Raw genomic sequence first — 24,052 nt, 5'->3', positions numbered from 1 at the left:
ACACCTTCTTCAAGCAGTGGTACAGGAAGAAGTCTGCATCCTTCAAGAAAAACATGATTTTCATGCAGGACAATGCTCCATCACACGCGTCCAAGTACTCCACAGCGTGGCTGGCAAGAAAGGGTATAAAAGAAGAAAATCTAATGACATGGCCTCCTTGTTCACCTGTTCTGAACCCCATTGAGAACCTGTGGTCCATCATCAAATGTGAGATTTACAAGGAGGGAAAACAGTACACCTCTCTGAACAGTGTCTGGGAGGCTGTAGTTGCTGCTGCACGCAATTTTGATGGTGAACAGATCAAAACACTGACAGAATCCATGGATGGCAGGCTTTTGAGTGTCCTTGCAAAGAAAGGTGGCTATATTGGTCACTGATTTGTTTTTGTTTTGTTTTTGAATGTCAGAAATGTATATTTGTGAATGTTGAGATGTTATATTGGTTTCACTGGTAAAAATAAATAATTGAAATGGGTATATATTTGTTTTTTGTTAAGTTGCCTAATAATTATGCACAGTAATAGTCACCTGCACACACAGATATCCCCCTAAAATAGCTATAACTAAAAACAAACTAAAAACTACTTCCAAAACTATTCAGCTTTGATATTAATGAGTTTTTTGGGTTCATTGAGAACATGGTTGTTGTTCAATAATAAAATTAATCCTCAAAAATACAACTTGCCTAATAATTCTGCACTCCCTGTAGGATGGGGATTTCCCATAGGCTGCAGTAACACACATGCATTAGTTACTTTTTATCTTTTCTGCTAAGTGCCATTAACAAACACAGAAATATGATTTAACCACTTTGACAAAGACATTTCAGAAATTTTAGCCCCCTTATAAAACAAAACACATAATTTTCAGCACCATAGTTAGATCAGCGGTATTGTCCACTTATGTACCAGTAAAAGAACAGATATAACCATCTATGGGGTAGATTACACGTAGAGCGGTAGTTTTCAATCACATTTGAGCGTTAACACTGCTGTATTACGAGTTGAAAGTAAAAAGTTTGTGTTCTTGCGTTTGCAAAGTTGCAGTAACAAAAAGACTGAGAAGTCGCAAAATTCCATTCCCCCATAGACTTTAATGGAACCGAAAAATTTGAAAAAAAACAAATACCCACAGGTCATGCAAACACAATCACAGTTATTTAAAATTGCAACAAAAAAAGATAATTTGCACTCCACTCAGTATACTGGCACACACAAATGTCACAAGCTTACGGGTGCACTTGAAAATTCCGCTCCATTTGTAATCTAGCTCAATATTGCATATTTCAAAATCCAATGTTCTGCGCATACCAGAATATGTTCTATTTATTCTTAAAGAGCTATCTGATGGATATTTGCATAATATATTATTTCTTAAAGTAAGAAAGCATTTGGGCTTAAACAAAAAACCCACATAAAGCTCTCTTTGTCCGGCACCATAGTATCAGGTAACTCTCTTACTAACTAGAAAACATCAGGTAAAAAGAGTTCCTAAAAAAGTTCCAAATATAACAGACAAAGATTACTAGTAATTGTATCACACTCTACAAAGAGATCATATTTATGCACCAAATGATACTCATACGAATACACTAAATTATACTTTAATTGCCACCAAAAATACACAGATTAATAATGTATTAGCGAACGTGGGCCCACTTAATGATGTTTCTAGGTTAACCTGAAAGTTCATCTGATACTGATATTAACCTATACCTGAGGCATCCCTTTTAATTTGTTAATCAAATGGTTGTTCAGCATTACGTAAATAATTTTAGTGAGAAACCCAAAGTTTGTGAAAAAATTAAAGGGACATAATACTCATATACTAAATCACTTGAAACCGATGCTGTATAACTGTAAAAAACTGACAGGAAAATATCACCTGAGCACCTCTATGTTAAAAAGGAAGATATTTTACCTCACAATTTCCTCAGCTCAGCAGAGTAAGATCTGTGTAAAATGTTATACTCAGCTGCAGCCCAGCTGCAGGTAAAAAAAAAAATTAAAAATGAAGAAATGAACAGCAGCCAATCAGCATCAGCAGTGCTGAGGTCATGAACTGCTTAGAAGTCCTTTACAATGGAATGTGGCTACTGAGAAACTTTTGAAGTAATATATCTTTCTTTTTTACATAGAGATGTTCAGGTGATATTTTCTAGTCAGCCTTTTACAGCTATACTGCACCACTTTCAAGTGTTTAAACATTTTGGTATTATAGCCCTTTAACATTTTGTTTTATTTGATTGCATTTGGCGGTGAATTGGTGGCATGAAATTTATCAAAATTTGCCTAGATCCATACCTTGGGTTCTCTACTTAATATATATATATATAGAAGGTAAGTCCCACCAGGGGGAATGAAAGAGGAGACCCGGAGACAGCAAACTTTATATTAATATCTTTTATTCAGCCAAATGGCCAAATGACAGGTGCAGGTACAGAAAGACACCTTTATATATATATATATTCAATATATGCACTCTATGGATGAACAACACAGCAATCTTTAATCACTGATTTGTCTAAAGATCCTAATATAGTGATTCCAAAAGAGACAAAGGTGGGGCCATAGTGGTTCTGAACTATTTGGGCTATAGGGAAGAAATCCTCTCACAATTAGAGGATCAATTGGTATATCAACCATTGCCTGGAGACCCTGTAAGACAATTCCAAGTTATCATATCTGAAATATTGAAAAAGGGTCTTGACCAGGGATGGATCACTAAGGACACCTACGATTGGTTACAAGTACAACACCCTATATGCCCCATTATGTACACTTTGCCTAAAGTGCTTAAAAGTTTAGAGAGACCACGGGTCACCCGATTGTGTCTAAAAGGGGATCCCTATTGAGTCCACTAGAACAATGGGTAAACTTTTACCTTCAATCTCTGGTGAAACACATGAGCTCATACATTCGTGACTCCACTGAGGTCCTACATTTAATATCAATAATCCAAGATGTAACAATAGAAGATTATATGGTGACGATGGATGTTACCAGTCTGTACACTATCATTCCCCATCAAGGAGGGATGGAGGTAGTCAGAGAAGCTTTACAGAGATAACCATACATTGGACCAGACAGTGAGTATATCATAAGAGATACTGCAACTATGTCTGACCTATAATTACTTTAGTTTTGAATCTAAGTATTTTCAACAAGTAACAGGGACAGCGATGGAGTTGAATATGGCCCCCTCATATGCTAATCTGCATATGGAAGCCTACAAGACCAACATAATTAAAGTATATGAACACCCTGACATCATCAGTTACAAGAAATATATTTATAATGTTCTACTAATCTGGAGGGGGACAGAGGAAGTCCTCACCATGTGGATGGAATCATTGAATGATCTACTACACCATGTGAAGTGGAAGATGGTGTATAAAAAAATATAATTGACTTCTTGGACCTGAGGATGTATAAGGAAGATAATCGATTGGAGACAACTATGTATTTTAAACCAATGGACAGAAACTCTTTGCTACTAGTGAATAGCAGTCACCCCCGCTCATTGATTAGAGCCATATCATTGGCACAAATGTACAGAGTGATGAGAAATAACTCCAAAAAAGAGATGACAGAGACACAACTCAGAGAGATGTCAGATACATTTCTATGGAGGGAATATACTTTTGATGCAATCAAAAGGGCACAGAGGACAGCCATGGATTCCAACAGAATAATAATTAAAATATGTTAAGGTATATTAAGGAAAATAAGTGATAGTGCAATGTGTGTGGTAATCACAAACAATCAGATAAATATCCGATAAAACTAGCTAATATATATAAAGTACTTATAAGTAGTAATTGTATATTTGACATACATTGTGTGCAGAATTATTAGGCAAATGAGTATTTTGACCACATCATCCTCTTTATGCATGTTGTCTTACTCCAAGCTGTATAGGCTCGAAAGCCTGCTACCAATTAAGCATATTAGGTGATATGCATCTCTGTAATGAGAAGGGGTGTGGTCTAATGACATCAACACCCTATATCAGGTGTGCATAATTATTAGGCAACTTCCTTTCCTTTGGCAAAATGGGTCAAAAGAAGGACTTGACAGGCTCAGAAAAGTAAAAAATAGTGAGATATCTTGCAGAGGGATGCAGCACTCTTAAAATTGCAAAGCTTCTGAAGCGTGATCATCGAACAATCAAGCGTTTCATTCAAAATAGTCAACAGGGTCGCAAGAAGCGTGTGGAAAAACCAAGGCGCAAAATAACTGCCCATGAACTGAGAAAAGTCAAGCGTGCAGCTGCCAAGATGCCACTTGCCACCAGTTTGGCCATATTTCAGAGCTGCAACATCACTGGAGTGCCCAAAAGCACAAGGTGTGCAATACTCAGAGACATGGCCAAGGTAAGAAAGGCTGAAAGACGACCACCACTGAACAAGACACACAAGCTGAAACATCAAGACTGGGCCAAGAAATATCTCAAGACTGATTTTTCTAAGGTTTTATGGACTGATGAAATGAGAGTGAGTCTTGATGGGCCAGATGGATGGGCCCGTGGCTGGATTGGTAAAGGGCAGAGAGCTCCAGTCCGACTCAGACGCCAGCAAGGTGGAGGTGGAGTACTGGTTTGGGCTGGTATCATCAAAGATGAGCTTGTGGGGCCTTTTCGGGTTGAGGATGGAGTCAAGCTCAACTCCCAGTCCTACTGCCAGTTTCTGGAAGACACCTTCTTCAAGCAGTGGTACAGGAAGAAGTCTGCATCCTTCAAGAAAAACATGATTTTCATGCAGGACAATGCTCCATCACACGCGTCCAAGTACTCCACAGCGTGGCTGGCAAGAAAGGGTATAAAAGAAGAAAATCTAATGACATGGCCTCCTTGTTCACCTGATCTGAACCCCATTGAGAACCTGTGGTCCATCATCAAATGTGAGATTTACAAGGAGGGAAAACAGTACACCTCTCTGAACAGTGTCTGGGAGGCTGTGGTTGCTGCTGCACGCAATGTTGATGGTGAACAGATCAAAACACTGACAGAATCCATGGATGGCAGGCTTTTGAGTGTCCTTGCAAAGAAGGGTGGCTATATTGTCACTGATTTGTTTTTGTTTTGTTTTTGAATGTCAGAAATGTATATTTGTGAATGTTGAGATGTTATATTGGTTTCACTGGTAAAATTAAATAATTTGAATGGGTATATATTTGTTTTTTGTTAAGTTGCCTAATAATTATGCACAGTAATAGTCACCTGCACACACAGATATCCCCCTAAAATAGCTATAACTAAAAACAAACTAAAAACTACTTCCAGAACTATTCAGCTTTGATATTAATGAGTATTTTGGGTTCATTGAGAACATGGTTGTTGTTCAATAATAAAATTAATCCTCAAAAATACAACTTGCCTAATAATTCTGCATTCCCTGTATAACAGTGTTGCTAAGAATAAATATAGCAGTATGATCACACCCCATACAACATAATGGGGATATGAACAAAACAAATATAAAAGTGCAACAGATAATATTGAACAACGTGCAGTTAAATATTAGTCGGCCAGATTATGAGTTTTGCGTTAGAAGCTGTGCGATGCTAACAAGCAGTTTTTTCTCACTGCTCACTTACCTGCAGCGCTGGTATTACGAGTTTTTACAAACCCGGCGTTAAAAAACAAAAAGTGAGCATTGAGCAAAATTGTGCTCCTTACCACACTCCAATACCAGTGCTGCTTAAGTCAGCGGTGAGCTGGTCGTACGTACTTGTGCACGATTTCCCCATAGACATCAATGGGGAGAGCCGGCTGAGAAACCTGCAAAAAAGCAGCGTAAAACTCAGTAACGCAGCCCCATTGATTCCTATGAGGAAATAAAATTTATGTTTACACCTAACACCCTAACATTAACCCCGAGTCTAAGCTCCCCTAATTTTACACTTATTAACCCCTAATCTGCCATCCCCAACATTGCCGACACCTAGATTATACTTATTAACCCCTAATCTGCCGCTCCAGACACCGCCGCCACCTACATTATATTTATTAACCCCTAATCTGCTGCCCCCAACATCGCCGCCACCTACATTATATTTATTAACTCCTAATCTGCCGCCCCCAACGTCGCCGCCACTATATTAAATTTATTAACCCCTAAACCTAAGTCTAACCCTACCCCTAACACCCCATAACTTAAATATAATTTAAATAAATATAAATAAAATTACTATCATTAACTAAATTATTCCTATTTAAAACTAAATACTTACCTATAAAATAAACCCTAAGCTAGCTACAATATAACTAATAGTTACATTGTATCTAGCTTAGGCTTTATTTTTATTTTACAGGCAAGTTTGTATTTATTTTAACTAGGTAGAATAATTATTAATTAGTTATTAACTATTTAATAACTACCTAGCTAAAATAAAGAAAAAATTACCTGTAAAATAAAACCTAACCTAACTTACACTAACACCTAACATTACACTACAATTAAATAAATTACCTACATTAAATAAAATAAAATAAAATAAATTAAATTAGCTAAATCACAAAAAGACAAACACTAAATTACAGAAAATAAAAAACAAATTACAGATCTTTAAACTAATTACACCTAATCTAATAGCCCAATCAAAATAAAAAAGCCCCCCAAAATAAAAAAAAAAACTAGTCTAAACTCAAATATCAATAGCCCTTAAAAGGGCCTTTTGCAGGACATTGCCCCAAAGTAATCAGCTCTTTTACCTGTAAAAAAAAAAAATACAAACACCCCCCAATAGTAAAACCCACCACCCACACAACAACCCCCCAAATAAAAACCTAACTAAAAAAACCTAAGCTCCTGATTGCCCTGAAAAGGGCTTTTGGATGGGCATTGCCCTTAAAAGAGCAGTTAGCTCTTTTGCGGCCCAAAGCCCTAACCTAAAAATAAAACCCACATAAATACACCCATCTTTAAGACATCCGAAGCGGAGCATCCTCTTCATCCGGAGTATTCTTACTGAATAACGGTTCCTTTAAATGACGTCATCCAAGATGGATGGAATTCTATCAGCCAATCGGAATTAGGGTAGAAAAAATTCTATTGGCTGATGCAATCAGACAAAAGGATTGAAGTTCAATCCTATTGGCTGATCCAATCAGCCAATAGGATTGAGCTCACATTCTATTGGCTGTTCCAATCAGCCAATAGAATGCAATCTCAATCCTATTGGCTGATTGGACTCACCAGAAACACGGGCCCACAAGCTCCGTACGGAGCTTGATAAATGGGCCCCTAAGTGTTATTTGTGATATAAACTTGAAAAGTGATGCCCAAACAGTCCCAGAAACTGTTCGTTCCAGACTTGGATATTCAGGTTCCCAAAATTTAGGTGTCGTGAGGCTGCTAAATTCCTTCCAAGAATTATTGGAACATAAGCAAGGCTCTGTAGTAGTAGGAAAAAATGAAGAAGGAGGCGCCACAATAGTGCATTATCAATGATGTTTGGTCAAACACACACATGTACAAGTTGTACTTACTAGATGTAAGGCACTTGATAAGTGCAACATAAGCGTTCTGGACTCTTAGTAGCTGCCCATATAGCTCCCCTCTTGCGGTTCAGGTGCGACTCCACTTGTAAGGCCGGAACACATAAGCTGAGCTGTATACTGCACCAAACAATAGAATCCAACAGTGAGGTGGTGGAATAAATCTCTTGATGACAAAGTCATTAAAAATAACTTCAATTTAAGTAAAATATAGTAAAAACACAACACGTTTCCCGGTTCACAGACCGTTTCATCAGGTTATTCTACTGTTTAAAACATCATCACTTAAATACAAATGTTTGGCGTCTATTGCCGATTGATGCGCATGCGTAAGCAAATCTGATGGCCAAAGGGAGCCCAAGCATAGACCAGTTCCCATATGATTGGTGTATTAGCGAGAGTGTGTATAACACTCCCCTTTACTGTCAAACATCAAAACAATGCTGGCCGTGTCACGTAAATCTTGATATCCTAAAGCGGACACTGATAATATCGGCGGATTCATCATTGTGAGAAAAGATTACACAATAAAGCTAAATAACGCTTGTGCTATTAAATAGTAAATGTAATTACCCCACTTGGTTCACATAATTTGAACCTAAAGGAAAATCATGACAAAATCACTGACCATATAAGGGATTAGTAGAAACCGGTTGAGCCAAGCGCTCTAACACTGACCAAGATTCGCAAACGCAAACCACCATATATATACCATAAATAGATCACATACCATATAAAATATTAGACACTTGCAACAATTGATTATTAATAACATGTGGCTAAAGTATAAACAAATAACTAGAACCAATAAATACCTAAATTGAATATAAAAAAATTCATACCGAAAAAGTAAATGAAATCACCATCATACATCTAAATCATACTAAACAGGATTCCTGCAATATTAATATTTGTTACAAATGACATGTAAGAATAAATTAAAGCAACAGGCTACATTCAAAGAGTAATTTGATAGATAAAACCACATATAAAATTGTAATGAACAGCATGCTTTGCTGTGGGATACTGAAGCTGGATACGTTAATATTTTAACTAGACTAGATATATACAAACCTAAGGGAGCCCAGACACAACTAGAATGGATTATAAAGGATTTGAAATACAACCAGATTAGTTAAAAGCGGCCATATCAATGTGCTCATTTAATCCAAATGTATTTATGGTTTTCAATTTCCAAATCCAATATGTCTCCCTTTGTCATAGATGTAAAATCCTATTTCTTCCCCATTTGAGGGTAATAAGCTCAATAGGAAAAAATCTGAAAATATCACAATCACTTTCATGAGATTTTACTTGATGACGGGGTACACTATGATTTATAAAAAAAAAGAACTTACGCCAATGTGGCAGCAGAGGGAGAGCAAAATCTACCACATAGGAGAAATTTAAGAGAATGAAAGATGGTATATTCAACCTTTCTAGTCATTCACTCACAAATGAGGAGATCTGTGTGTTAAATAGAGGTCTGTCTTTTTGCCCTTCTAATGAGCATAAGCTTTTTTAACTATTTGTTGATTTAAATAGATTTATTAGAAAACTCTCTCTGCAAAGATATTTTAGTGAAAAGAAATGTAATCATGAGAAACTAATGCCTATAGTAACAGATAACATGGTAGAAAGACCAGCTACGGATATTGTTTTCTATGAATCTGAGAGTTTATGTGACTCGTTATTTAATGACTATATGCATTCTAATTTAACACCAAAATCCATTTTTAATCCTCCTAATACTAGTCATAGTATTTCCCTCTTCCAAAATTTAGTTTTGGAGAATTTGGCTAACTAAGTACTAACAATAAGCTTTAGCTAAGCTAGCCAATAAGGAATCTTTGGTGATCAGACAAGTGGACAATGGAGGTGGGATAGTATTGCAGGATTGGGAAGATTACAGAAAGGAAGCTAATTGTTTCCTCTTGGACACTGAGTACTACAAGAGACTTTCATTTAATCCTACTAATCAATATATTTTGAGTATCATTAAACTCATTGATGCTGGATACAATAAAGGTATCCTGACTAAGAAAGAAAAATAATATCTTATTCCCAATACCCCCAATCTTGCATACTATTACCACCTCCCTAAAATCCACAAATGTACTAAAAATCCACATGGACAGCCGATTATTTCGGGAATTGGCAATCTGACGTAATTTGTCTGAATATATTGACCAATTCGTTAAAAAATCTGTGAAATATTTACCTTCTTATATTAAGGATACTCCAGATTTAATCTGTAAATTATCTAAGTTTAAAAATACTAATCAGAACAATTTAGTATGGATGTCCTGTGATGTATCAGCACTATACTCTAATATAGCACATGACCTTGGCATTAAAGCAATAGATAGTTTTTTAACTAGAGATATTTACCTACCTAAAGAACAGAGATTGTTCCTCTTGGAGGCAATTGCTTTTGTTCTGGAACACAACTATTTTGTGTTCCAAGAGCGGTTTTTTTTTTTACAGATCAAGGGAACGGCCATGGGGACCAGGTTTGCCCCCAGTTTTGCTAATTTATTTAAGGGGATTTTTGAAGAAAACTATATATACAATTCTCCCCTGGGGTCTGGCCTGGTCTTCTATGGCCGTTTCATAGATGATCTTTTATTTATTTGGAATAACTTGGAGTCATCAGCAAGTCAATTTGCTGAATCACTCAATAAGAATAATATTGGCCTCCATTTTACATCCAAAATAGATAAAAATCTAATTGAATTTCTGGATCTTGTTCTGTATTGGGGTAGTGAAGGGACTGTTCAAACTAAAAGTTTTTTTTAAAAACTGTCGACACCAATAGTTACTTGAACTATAAGAGTAATCATTACAAACCCTGGAAAGAAAATACCCTGTATAACCAATTCTGCAGGATTCGGAGAAACTGCACAGATTTGCTAGTATATGACGAACAATCTAAAATTTTAAGAGAAAGATATTTAGAGAGAAAATATCCTAGATGATAGCTATCAGAGAGCAAGGATCAAAGATAGATCTGAATTTTTTAAAACTAACAGTATTGATCTAAGCCAAAGGAAAATCTGAACTGAAGATATATCTAATACTAACCCTTGGTTCATTACCAGATAGAATAATAACCATAATCAAATTAAAAAGATTTTACAGAAACATTGGTTTATCTTAAAGGGAGATCTGATACTTAAGGATGTGTTAGCTGAGTCTCCCATCTGTACCTTTAGAAGGGCCGCTTCTCTTAAAAATAGATTGGCCCCTAGCAAGGTTATTATGAGGAAACTATGCAATTAAGTTGGAAACAGTATAACAACTAATAATTCTTCTCCATGGATTCAGAACGTTTTTTTAAAATGCAATAAAGTCAATTGTGGTCTCTGTTTTTACACTACTGGCAACAAAGTAGATTTTACTTCACATTCTACTAAAGAGGAATTCAGAATCAAAACTCATTTTACGTGTGATTCGGCCTTTGTGGTCTACTTATTGCAGTGCAAATATGGAATACAATATGTTGGTAGAACCTCTAGACCCCTAAAAAAGAGATGGGGGAACATCTAAGGAACCTCAAGAAATCTTTGATAAATCATAGTGTACCCCGTCATCAAGTAAAATATCATGAAGGTGATTGTGATATTTTCAGAATTTTTCCTATTGAGCTTATTACCCCCAAATGGGGAAGAAATAGGTTTTTACATCTACAAAAAAGGGAGACATATTGGATTTGGAAATTGAAAACCATAAATCCATTTGGATTAAATGAGCACATTGATATGGCCGCTTTTAACTAATCTGGTTGTATTTCAAATCCTTTATAATCCATTCTAGTTGTGTCTGGACTCCCTTAGGTTTATATATGTAGTCTAGTTCAAATATTAGAGTATCCAGCTTCAGTATCCCACAGCAAAGCATGCTGTTGATTACAATTTTATATGTGGTTTTATATATCAAATTACTCTTTGAATGTAGCCTGTTGCTTTAATTTATTCTTACATGTCATTTGCAACAAATATTAATATTGCAGGAATCCTGTTTAGTATGAGTTGGATATATGATGGTGATTTCATTTACTTTTTCTTTATGTATTTTTTTTATATTAAATTTAGGTATTTATTGGTTCTAGTTATTTGTTTATACTTTAGCCACATGTTATTAATAATCAATTGTTGTGAGTGGCTAATATTTTATATGGTATGTGATCTATTTATGGTATATATATCGTTGTTTGCATCTGCAAATCTTGGTCAGTGTTAGAGCGCTTGGCTCAACCGTTTTCTAGTAGTTCGTTATATGGCCAGTGATATAGTCATGATTCTCCTTTAGGTTCAAATTATGTGAACCAAGCGGGGTAATTACATTTACTATTTAATAGAGCAAGCGTTATTTAGCTTTATTGTGTAATCATTTCTCACAATGATGAATCCGCCGATATTATCAATGTCCGCTTTAGAATATCAAGATTTACGTGATAAGGCCAGCATTGTTTTGATGTTTGACAGTAAAGGGGAGTGTTATACAAACCCTCACTAATACACCAATCATATGGGAACTGGTCTATGCTTGGGCTCCCATTGGCCTTCAGATTTGCTTACTCATGCACGTCAATCGGCAATAGACGTCGAACATTTGTATTTAAGTGATGATATTTTAAACAGTAGAATACACCTGATGAAACGGTCTGTGAACTGGGAAACGTGTTGTGTTTTTACTATATTTTTAATGACTTTGTCATCACGAGATTTTATTCCACCACTTCACTGTTGGATTCTATTGCTTGGTGCAGTATACAGCTCAGCTTATATGTTCCGGCCTTACAAGTGGAGTCGCACCTGAACCGCAAGAGGGGAGCTATATGGGCAGCTACTAAGAGTCCAGAACGCCTATGTTGCAGTTCTCAAGTGCCTTACATCTAGTAAGTACAACTTGTACATGTGCGTGTTTGACCAAACATCATTGATTTTGCACTATTGTGGCACCTTCTTCTTCTTCTTCTTCATTTTTTCCTACTACTAAGGATACCAACAGAACTGACCTGTTAAGGGTCCAGCAAAAGAAGACTCAGGAACAACATATGACTTTTGTGACAACATACACACCAGCTGTTGATGTATTTTGAAATCTGTCAATGAACATTGGAACTTTCTAACATCGGATCAATCTTTACCATTTGGGATGCAACCTACAAGATCTGTTGATGATTACTGATCCAAAACATACATATAGGAAAGATACATGGCTATAGACTAAGAAATCCGGTTGTTACAAGTGCCCGAGCTGTACAACATGCAAGTCAATGATAGTGTACAACGTTCAATTATCCACAGACCAATAAGAAGTTTAAGATCTGATTCCACATGTCCTGCTCCACCAAGTATGTGGTATATCTCCTGAACTGTACATGTGGAAAATATTACATAGGGAAAACTGACAAAGACATAAAAAAATGGATGGCGAATCACAGAAGCGCTATTAGAGCTGCATTGAAAGATGGAAAATCAGATCAGCCTGTAGCACAGCACTTTTTGAAGATGAAACACACTCTGAAAGACTTATGTTTCCTACTAATTGATCATGTACCCCCTCTTAGGCGGGGGGGGGAGACAGGAAGAAAAAACTTCTACAGGTGAAAACAAAATGGGTACATACATTGGGGACTTTATACCCAGGCGGACTCTATGCAAATATGGACTGGCACTGCTTCCTGTGATTTATACTTAAAGGTTCCTAACCATACTCCATGAGTTTTGAATGCATTCGACCCAATATGATAGGTGATGAGATAATTTAGGGATAGTGATGTCGCAAACCTAAAATTTTCGGTTTGCGAACGGCGGACTCAAACTTCCGGTATTGTTCGCGATTGCGCAAACCGCGCGAACCGCCATTGAATTCAATAGGCAGGCGAACTTTAAAACCTACAAGGACTCTTTCTGGCCACAATAGTGATGGAAAAGTTGTTTCAAGGGTACTAACACCTGGACTGTTGCATGCTGGAGGGGGATCCCTGGCAAAACTCCCATGGAAAATTACATAGTTGATGCAGAGTCTGCTTTTAAGCCATAATGGGTCTAAATCAACTAACATTCCCAAAGTGGCTGTCTCAAAACATCCCGGACAGAAGATAGATTGATAGTGATAGATAGGATAGATAGATATACATAGATTGATAGTTAGATAGAATCGATAGAAGAGAAATAGATATATTTTGTTAGATATATAATTACCCTAATAAATTCTAATAATCAAACATGCGTTCTTGGACCCAACTAGCTTGTGTTAATTAGTACTTTTCTTAGCACTTTAATCCCTGTTCCCACTCCCCCCTATCGGGGGAGTTCTATATGGCCTGCCAGATTACCCTGAACAATTATAATAATAAGACATGTGGTCTGCTACCTATTTTAACGAGGTTGTGTTTTAAGTACTACCATTCTTAGCACTTTAATCTCTGTAACTCCCCCTATTTGGTGAGGTCTATACGGCCTGGATGATTACCCATACAAAATATAATAATAAGACATCTGCTCTTGGTCTGCGACCCATGGTAACTATGTTGTGTTAATTAGTAATGTCCTTCGCATTTTAATAGCTGTTACTCATACTCACCCTATCGGTGGAGGTCTATCTGGCCTGCATGATTACCCTTACAAAATATAACAACCAAACATATGCTCTGGGACCCATGGTAAGTAGGTTGTGTTAAGTAGTACTGTTCTTTGCATTTTCATACCTGTTACAACACCAAATGGTTGCAGGTCTATCTGGCCTTCATGATCAGCTGCACCCAAACCCAAAAAAAAGCCGAGTGGTCTTAGACTAACACCCATGGCTAACTCGGTTGTTTCAATTAGTACTATTCTTAGCACTTTCATCCCTGTTACGGGTGGTCTACATGGCCATCATGATTAGCCGAACAAAATACTACAATCCAACCTTTGCTCAGTCTTCATAGGCCCTTCATTGTCTGTATTTAAGTACAGTTCTTATTATTTTTATAGCTGATTCAACACCGAATGGTGGCAGCTCTATATGGCCTGCATAATTAGCCGCACCCAATACAAAAATAAATCCAAGCGGTCTTGGATTAACACCCATGGCTAACTCTGTTGTTTCAAGTAATACTATTCTTAGCACTTTAATCTCATCATCCCTGTTACTTCCATTACTCTCGGTGGTGGTGGTCTACATGGCCATCATGATTAGCCTAACCAAATAATACAATCCAACCTTGGCTCAGTCTTCCTAAGGCCCTTCATTGGCTGTATTTTGGTAGTACTGTTCTTATTAGTTTAATAGCTGATACGACAATGAATATTGTCAACTCTATATGGCCTGCATGAATAGCCGCACCCAAAGCCAAAAAAAAGCCAAGCGGTTTTGCACTAACACCCATGGCTAACTCTGTTGTTTCAAGTTCTACTATTCTTAGCTCTTTCATCTCATCATCCCTGTTACTTCCAGGATTCTCGGTGGTGTGGTCTACATGGCCATCATGATTAGCCTAACCAAATACTACAATCCAACCTTGGCTCAGTCTTCCTAAGGCCCTTCATTGGCTGTATTTTGGTAGTACTGTTCTTATTAGTTTAATAGCTGATACGACACCGAATGTTGTCAGCTCTATATGGCCTGCATAAATAGCCGCACCCAAAGCCAAAAAAAAGCCAAGCGGTTTTGCACTTACACCCATGGCTAACTCTGTTGTTTCAAGTTCTACTATTCTTAGCTCTTTCATCTCATCCCTGTTACTTCCAGGACTCTCGGTGCTGGTGGTCTACATGGCCATCATGATTAGCCTAACCAAATACTACAATCCAACCTTGGCCCAGTCTTCCTAAGGCCCTTCATTGGCTGTATTTTGGTAGTACTGTTCTTATTAGTTTAATAGCTGATACGACACCGAATGTTGTCAGCTCTATATGGCCTGCATGAATAGCCGCACCCAAAGCCAAAAAAAAGCCAAGCGGTTTTGCACTAACACCCATGGCTAACTCTGTTGTTTCAAGTTCTACTATTCTTAGCTCTTTCATCGCATCATCCCTGTTACTTCCAGGACTCTCGGTGGTGGCGGTCTACATGGCCATCATGATTAGCCTAACCAAATACTACAATCCAACCTTGGCTCAGTCTTCCTAAGGCCCTTCATTGGCTGTATTTTGGTAGTACTGTTCTTATTAGTTTAATAGCTGATACGACACCGAATGGTGGCAGCTCTATATGGCCTGCATGAATAGCCGCACCCAAAGCCAAAAAAAAGCCAAGCGGTTTTGCACTAACACCCATGGCTAACTCTGTTGTTTCAAGTTCTACTATTCTTAGCTCTTTCATCTCATCCTTGTTACTTCCAGGACTCTCGGTGGTGGTGGTCTACATGGCCATCATGATTAGCCTAACCAAATACTACAATCCAACCTTGGCTCAGTCTTCCTAAGGCCCTTCATTGGCTGTATTTTGGTAGTACTGTTCTTATTAGTTTAATGGCTGATACGACACCGAATGTTGTCAGCGCTATATGGCCTGCATGAATAGCCGCATCCAAAGCCAAAAAAAAGCCAAGCGGTTTTGCACTAACACCCATGGCTAACTCTATTGTTTCAAGTTCTACTATTCTTAGCTCTTTCATCTCATCCCTGTTACTTCCAGGACTCTCGGTGGTGGTGGTCTACATGGCCATCATGATTAGCCTAACCAAATACTACAATCCAACCTTGGCTCAGTCTTCCTAAGGCCCTTCATTGGCTGTATTTTGGTAGTACTTTCATCCTTTTGAATAATAGATTACAGGAAAGGCATTGATTTTAGAATCCCAGAGATCATTTATATGACCCGTGAAATAAAAAAAAAAATTCATTAGATACCCGTTACACAATTATTTATCCTCAGGCCTTTTTTAATACGAGGGTCCCGGAGCCTCAAACGAAACAACAGCATGAAAGAGGAGATATGTCATCCTTTTGAATAATTGATTACAGGAAAGGCATTGATTTTAGAAACCCACAGATAATTATTTGCAACCGTGAAATTAGAAAAAAACATTGATTAGACACCCGTTACACTTATTTATGCTCAGGCCTTTTTAATACGAGGGTCCCGGAGCCTCAACCGAAACAACAGCATGAAAGAGGAGATATGTCATCCTTTTGAATAAAAGATTACAGTAAAGGCATTGATTTTAGAAACCCACAGATCATTATTTGCAACCGTGAAATTAGAAAAAAACATTGATTACACACCCGTGACACTTATTTATGCTCAGGCCTTTTTAATACGAGGGTCCCGGAGCCTCAACCGAAACAACAGCATGAAAGAGGAGATATGTCATCCTTTTGAATAAAAGATTACAGTAAAGGCATTGATTTTAGAAACCCACAGATCATTATTTGCAACCGTGAAATTAGAAAAAAAAATTGATTAGACACCCGTGACACTTATTTATTGCCTTTTTAATACGAGGGTCCCGGAGCCTCAACCGAAACAACAGAATGAAAGAGGAGATATGTCATCCTTTTGAATAAAAGATTACAGTAAAGGCATTGATTTTAGAAACCCACAGATCATTATTTGCAACCGTGAAATAGAAAAAAACATTGATTACACACCCGTGACACTTATTTATTCTCAGGCCTTTTTAATACGAGGGTCCCGGAGACTCAACCGAAACAACAGCATGAAAGAGGAGATATGTCATCCTTTTGAATAAAAGATTACAGTAAAGGCATTGATTTTAGAAACCCACAGATCATTATTTGCAACCGTGAAATAGAAAAAAACATTGATTACACACCCGTTACACTTATTTATCCTCAGGCCTTTTTAATACGAGGGTCCCGGAGCCTCAACCGAAACAACAGCATGAAAGAGGAGATATGTCATCCTTTTGAATAAAAGATTACAGTAAAGGCATTGATTTTAGAAACCCACAGATCATTATTTGCAACCGTGAAATTAGAAAAAAAAATTGATTAGACACCCGTGACACTTATTTATGCTCAGGCCTTTTTAATACGAGGGTCCCGGAGCCTCAACCGAAACAGCAGCATGAAAGAGGAGATATGTCATCCTTTTGAATAAAAGATTACAGTAAAGGCATTGATTTTAGAAACCCACAGATCATTATTTGCAACCGTGAAATTAGAAAAAAACATTGATTACACACCCGTGACACTTATTTATGCTCAGGCCTTTTTAATACGAGGGTCCCGGAGCCTCAACCGAAACAACAGCATGAAAGAGGAGATATGTCATCCTTTTGAATAAAAGATTACAGTAAAGGCATTGATTTTAGAAACCCACAGATCATTATTTGCAACCGTGAAATTAGAAAAAAAAATTGATTAGACACCCGTGAAACTTATTTATGCTCAGGCCTTTTTAATACGAGGGTCCCGGAGCCTCAACCGAAACAACAGCATGAAAGAGGAGATATGTCATCCTTTTGAATAAAAGATTACAGTAAAGCCATTGATTTTAGAAACCCACAGATCATTATTTGCAACCGTGAAATAGAAAAAAACATTGATTACACACCCGTGACACTTATTTATCCTCAGGCCTTTTTAATACGAGGGTCCCGGAGACTCAACCGAAACAACAGCAGGAAAGAGGAGATATGTCATCCTTTTGAATAAAAGATTACAGTAAAGGCATTGATTTTAGAAACCCACAGATCATTATTTGCAACCGTGAAATAGAAAAAAACATTGATTACACACCCGTTACACTTATTTATCCTCAGGCCTTTTTAATACGAGGGTCCCGGAGCCTCAACCGAAACAACAGCATGAAAGAGGAGATATGTCATCCTTTTGAATAAAAGATTACAGTAAAGGCATTGATTTTAGAAACCCACAGATCATTATTTGCAACCGTGAAATAGAAAAAAACATTGATTACACACCCTTGACACTTATTTATCCTCAGGCCTTTTTAATACGAGGGTCCCGGAGACTCAACCGAAACAACAGCATGAAAGAGGATATATGTCATCCTTTTGAATAAAAAATTACAGTAAAGGCATTGATTTTAGAAACCCACAGATCATTATTTGCAACCGTGAAATAGAAAAAAACATTGATTACACACCCGTTACACTTATTTATCCTCAGGCCTTTTTAATACGAGGGTCCCGGAGCCTCAACTGAAACAACAGCATGAAAGAGGAGATATGTCATCCTTTTGAATAAAAGATTACAGTAAAGGCATTGATTTTAGAAACCCACAGATCATTATTTGCAACTGTGAAATTAGAAAAAAAAAATGGATTAGACACCTGTGACACATATTTATGCTCAGGCCTTTATAATACGAGGGTCCCGGAGCCTCAACCGAAACAACAGCATGAAAGAGGAGATATGTCATCCTTTTGAATAAAAGATTACAGTAAAGGCATTGATTGTAGAAACCCACAGATCATTATTTGCAACCGTGAAATAGAAAAAAAGATTGATTACACACCCGTGACACTTATTTATCCTCAGGCCTTTTTAATACGAGGGTCCCGGAGCCTCAACCGAAACAACAGCATGAAAGAGGAGATATGTCATCCTTTTGAATAAAAGATTACAGTAAAGGCACTGATTTTAGAAACCCACAGATCATTATTTGCAACCGTGAAATTAGAAAAAAACATTGATTACACACCCGTGACACTTATTTATGCTCAGGCCTTTTTAATACGAGGGTCCCGGAGCCTCAACCAAAACAACAGCATGAAAGAAGAGATATGTCATCCTTTTGAATAAAAGATTACAGTAAAGGCATTGATTTTAGAAACCCACAGATCATTATTTGCAACCGTGAAATAGAAAAAAACATTGATTACACACCCGTGACACTTATTTATCCTCAGGCCTTTTTAATACGAGGGTCCCGGAGACTCAACCGAAACAACAGCATGAAAGAGGAAATATGTCATCCTTTTGAATAAAAGATTACAGTAAAGGCATTGATTTTAGAAACCCACAGATCATTATTTGCAACAGTGAAATAGAAAAAAAACATTGATTACACACCCGTTACACTTATTTATCCTCAGGCCTTTTTAATACGAGGGTCCCGGAGCCTCAACTGAAACAACAGCATGAAAGAGGAGATATGTCATCCTTTTGAATAAAAGATTACAGTAAAGGCATTGATTTTAGAAACCCACAGATCATTATTTGCAACTGTGAAATTATAAAAAAAAAATGGATTAGACACCCGTGACACTTATTTATGCTCAGGCCTTTTTAATACGAGGGTCCCGGAGCCTCAACCGAAACAACAGCATGAAAGAGGAGATATGTCATCCTTTTGAATAAAAGATTACAGTAAAGGCATTGATTTTTAGAAACCCACAGATCATTATTTGCAACCGTGAAATAGAAAAAAATATTGATTACACACCCATGACACTTATTTATCCTCAGGCCTTTTTAATACGAGGGTCCCGGAGCCTCAACCGAAACAACAGCATGAAAGAGGAGATATGTCATCCTTTTGAATAAAAGATTACAGTAAAGGCATTGATTTTAGAAACCCACAGATCATTATTTGCAACCGTGAAATTAGAAAAAAACATTGATTACACACCCGTGACACTTATTTATGCTCAGGCCTTTTTAATATGAGGGTCCCGGAGCCTCAACCGAAACAACAGCATGAAAGAGCAGATATGTCATCCTTTTGAATAAAAGTTTACAGTAAAGGCATTGATTTTAGAAACCCACAGATCATTATTTGCAACCGTGAAATTAGAAAAAAACATTGATTACACAGCCGTGACACTTATTTATGCTCAGGCCTTTTTAATACGAGGGTCCCGGAGCCTCAACCGAAACAACAGCATGAAAGAGGAGATATGTCATCCTTTTGAATAAAAGATTACAGTAAAGGCATTGATTTTAGAAACCCACAGATCATTATTTTCAACCGTGAAATTAGAAAAAAAAATTGATTAGACACACGTGACACTTATTTATCCTCAGGCCTTTTTAATACGAGGGTCCCAGAGCCTCAACTGAAACAACAGCATGAAAGAGGAGATATGTCATCCTTTTGAATAAAAGATTACAGTAAAGGCATTGATTTTAGAAACCCACAGATCATTATTTGCAACCGTGAAATTAGAAAAAAAAATTGATTAGACACCCGTGACACTTATTTATGCTCAGGCCTTTTTAATACGAGGGTCCCGGAGCCTCAACCGAAACAACAGCATGAAAGAGGAGATATGTCATCCTTTTGAATAAAAGATTACAGTAAAGGCATTGATTTTAGAAACCCACAGATCATTTATATGACCCGTGTATCAGAAAAAAACATTCATTAGACACCGGTTACACTTATTTATCCTCAGGCCTTGTTAATACGAGGGTCCCGGAGCCGCAACCGAAACAACTGCATGAAAGAGGACATATGTCATCCTTTTGAATTATAGATTCCAGGAAAGGCATTGATTTTAGAAACACTGAGATAATTACTTGCAACCGGGAAATAAAAAAAAAACATTGAACAGACACCCAGTACACTTTATTATCCATAGGCCTTTTCAGCAGAGGCTCCAGGACCCTCAACAAAAACAAGAGCAGGGAGCTGGGCATAGGAGTACAATGGAGTGTGACAATAATAATCTGAAGGTGAAGATTGCATAGTTGTGGCATTTTAATTTTGTTATCGTGGGATCTTAGTACTTGCAATGACCGCAAATGTGTTATTTAAGGCACTGTTTGTCTATTTTTTTGAATATCAGCATTTGGTAAATGAAGCTCAACTTAAGGCTGGTGAGAAACGACCTTTCTTCTGGCTGTTTGCAAATGTTGTGGCTCTGGACAAACATGTGAATAAAGGGCCATCAGCCATATTCTGCACGCAAACCCTTTGATGATTGACGATAAACATGTGTCACCTGCAAGCAGAGCTCGTTACTTCTGTCTAAATCATCTTCCTGGTATGGACAGGCCACTGTTTCCCACAGCAAGTATGAATTTTGAAATACAAGATTGTCTTGAGTATGTTAGGAAACCAAAGTTTATTTAATTCTGTACTATCTATCACCACAAAAAATGAACTTCTTGAAGCAACGAAAATGCCAGCAATTTCATGTGCTTATGGATGACAAGGACGTCCTGTCCTGTGGTGCACAGAGATGGAGACGATTTTTGCCCTCCCTGTACACTACCCAGATGTCTCAAACATCACCAGAAACACAATACAGCCACTCTTGTGAAGTTCCTGGAGTGTTCCGGTAGCCATCTCTTTGCGCTCCTAAAGGAATACTTTATCAGTGTTTTTGTATACATCCGACAACAGCTTCGGAGACTGTGGTGACGCACATGTTATTTACTGTTGTTCCAGCTGTGGCAATATCAATTGGCATGAAAAAGTTAAGATTTGTGGGTGGCGGAGCCTATAGCTGTTGCGGTAGGACGTGTGTTTGAGGAGCTTCAGGTCTTACAAGTTACTTTGGAGTTAGTTTTCAACCTTAATTTAATTTTCTTTTTGGGATTCATAGTCACACTTTCTGGGGCTATCCAAGAGGAGCCTGGTAAAAGCAGTAGTAGTCACTCCTTATATCAACGGGTACGGAGACCTGTTTTTTGCCTTTCCAATATTGCGGCGGTCCACAAACTAATCCTGAATGAAAAAAAAAACTTAAAATTTGGACTACTGACGCACATTTTATGCACGCTGTGGCAATTGCAATTTGCAATAAAAATAATCTGCTAACAACAACCACTACCTACGACCACACCTGACTCCTGAAGTCATGCTTCATTTATTAAGTCAAGTTAAATAATAAAAAAAAAAAAATTATGCTCAGCAGAGGCTCCAGGACCCTCGACAAAACCAGCAGCAGGAAAGAGGACATATGGCATCCTTTTGAAAAAATGATTATAGGAAAGGCATTGATTTCAGAAACACAGAGATCATTAGTTGCAACTGGTAAATAGAAAAAAACATTGATTAGACACCAAGTACACTTATTTTTCATTAGGCCTTTTTAATAAGATTAAGAGGCTCCCGGAGCCTCAACAGAAACAACAGCATTAAAAAGTACATATGGCATCCTTGTGAATAATAGATTACAGGAAAGGCATTGATTTTAGAAACCCGTGGATAATTTTTTGCAACCGTGAAATCTAAAAAAACATAGATTAGACACCCAGTACACTTCTTTATCCTTAGGCCTTTTAAGCATAGGCTCCAGGACCCTCAACAAAACCAGCAGCAGGAAAGAGGACATATGGCATACTTTTGTAAATTATATACCACAGATCATTATTTGCAACCGTGAAATTAGAAAAAAACATTGATTACACACCCGTGACACTTATTTATGCTCAGGCCTTTTTAATACGAGGGTCCCGGAGCCTCAACCAAAACAACAGCATGAAAGAAGAGATATGTCATCCTTTTGAATAAAAGATTACAGTAAAGGCATTGATTTTAGAAACCCACAGATCATTATTTGCAACCGTGAAATAGAAAAAAACATTGATTACACACCCGTGACACTTATTTATCCTCAGGCCTTTTTAATACGAGGGTCCCGGAGACTCAACCGAAACAACAGCATGAAAGAGGAGATATGTCATCCTTTTGAATAAAAGATTACAGTAAAGGCATTGATTTTAGAAACCCACAGATCATTATTTGCAACAGTGAAATAAAAAAAAACATTGATTACACACCCGTTACACTTATTTATCCTCAGGCCTTTTTAATACGAGGGTCCCGGAGCCTCAACTGAAACAACAGCATGAAAGAGGAGATATGTCATCCTTTTGAATAAAAGATTACAGTAAAGGCATTGATTTTAGAAACCCACAGATCATTATTTGCAACTGTGAAATTATAAAAAAAAAATGGATTAGACACCCGTGACACTTATTTATGCTCAGGCCTTTTTAATACGAGGGTCCCGGAGCCTCAACCGAAACAACAGCATGAAAGAGGAGATATGTCATCCTTTTGAATAAAAGATTACAGTAAAGGCATTGATTTTAGAAACCCACAGATCATTATTTGCAACCGTGAAATAGAAAAAAATATTGATTACACACCCATGACACTTATTTATCCTCAGGCCTTTTTAATACGAGGGTCCCGGAGCCTCAACCGAAACAACAGCATGAAAGAGGAGATATGTCATCCTTTTGAATAAAAGATTACAGTAAAGGCATTGATTTTAGAAACCCACAGATCATTATTTGCAACCGTGAAATTAGAAAAAAACATTGATTACACACCCGTGACACTTATTTATGCTCAGGCCTTTTTAATATGAGGGTCCCGGAGCCTCAACCGAAACAACAGCATGAAAGAGCAGATATGTCATCCTTTTGAATAAAAGTTTACAGTAAAGGCATTGATTTTAGAAACCCACAGATCATTATTTGCAACCGTGAAATTAGAAAAAAACATTGATTACACAGCCGTGACACTTATTTATGCTCAGGCCTTTTTAATACGAGGGTCCCGGAGCCTCAACCGAAACAACAGCATGAAAGAGGAGATATGTCATCCTTTTGAATAAAAGATTACAGTAAAGGCATTGATTTTAGAAACCCACAGATCATTAGTCC

This window comes from Bombina bombina, chromosome 1 (assembly GCF_027579735.1).
Source record: "Bombina bombina isolate aBomBom1 chromosome 1, aBomBom1.pri, whole genome shotgun sequence".
Classification (NCBI taxonomy): Eukaryota; Metazoa; Chordata; class Amphibia; order Anura; family Bombinatoridae; genus Bombina; species Bombina bombina.
The sequence above is the reverse complement of the archived record's forward strand: the minus strand, read 5'-3'. Positions refer to the sequence as shown.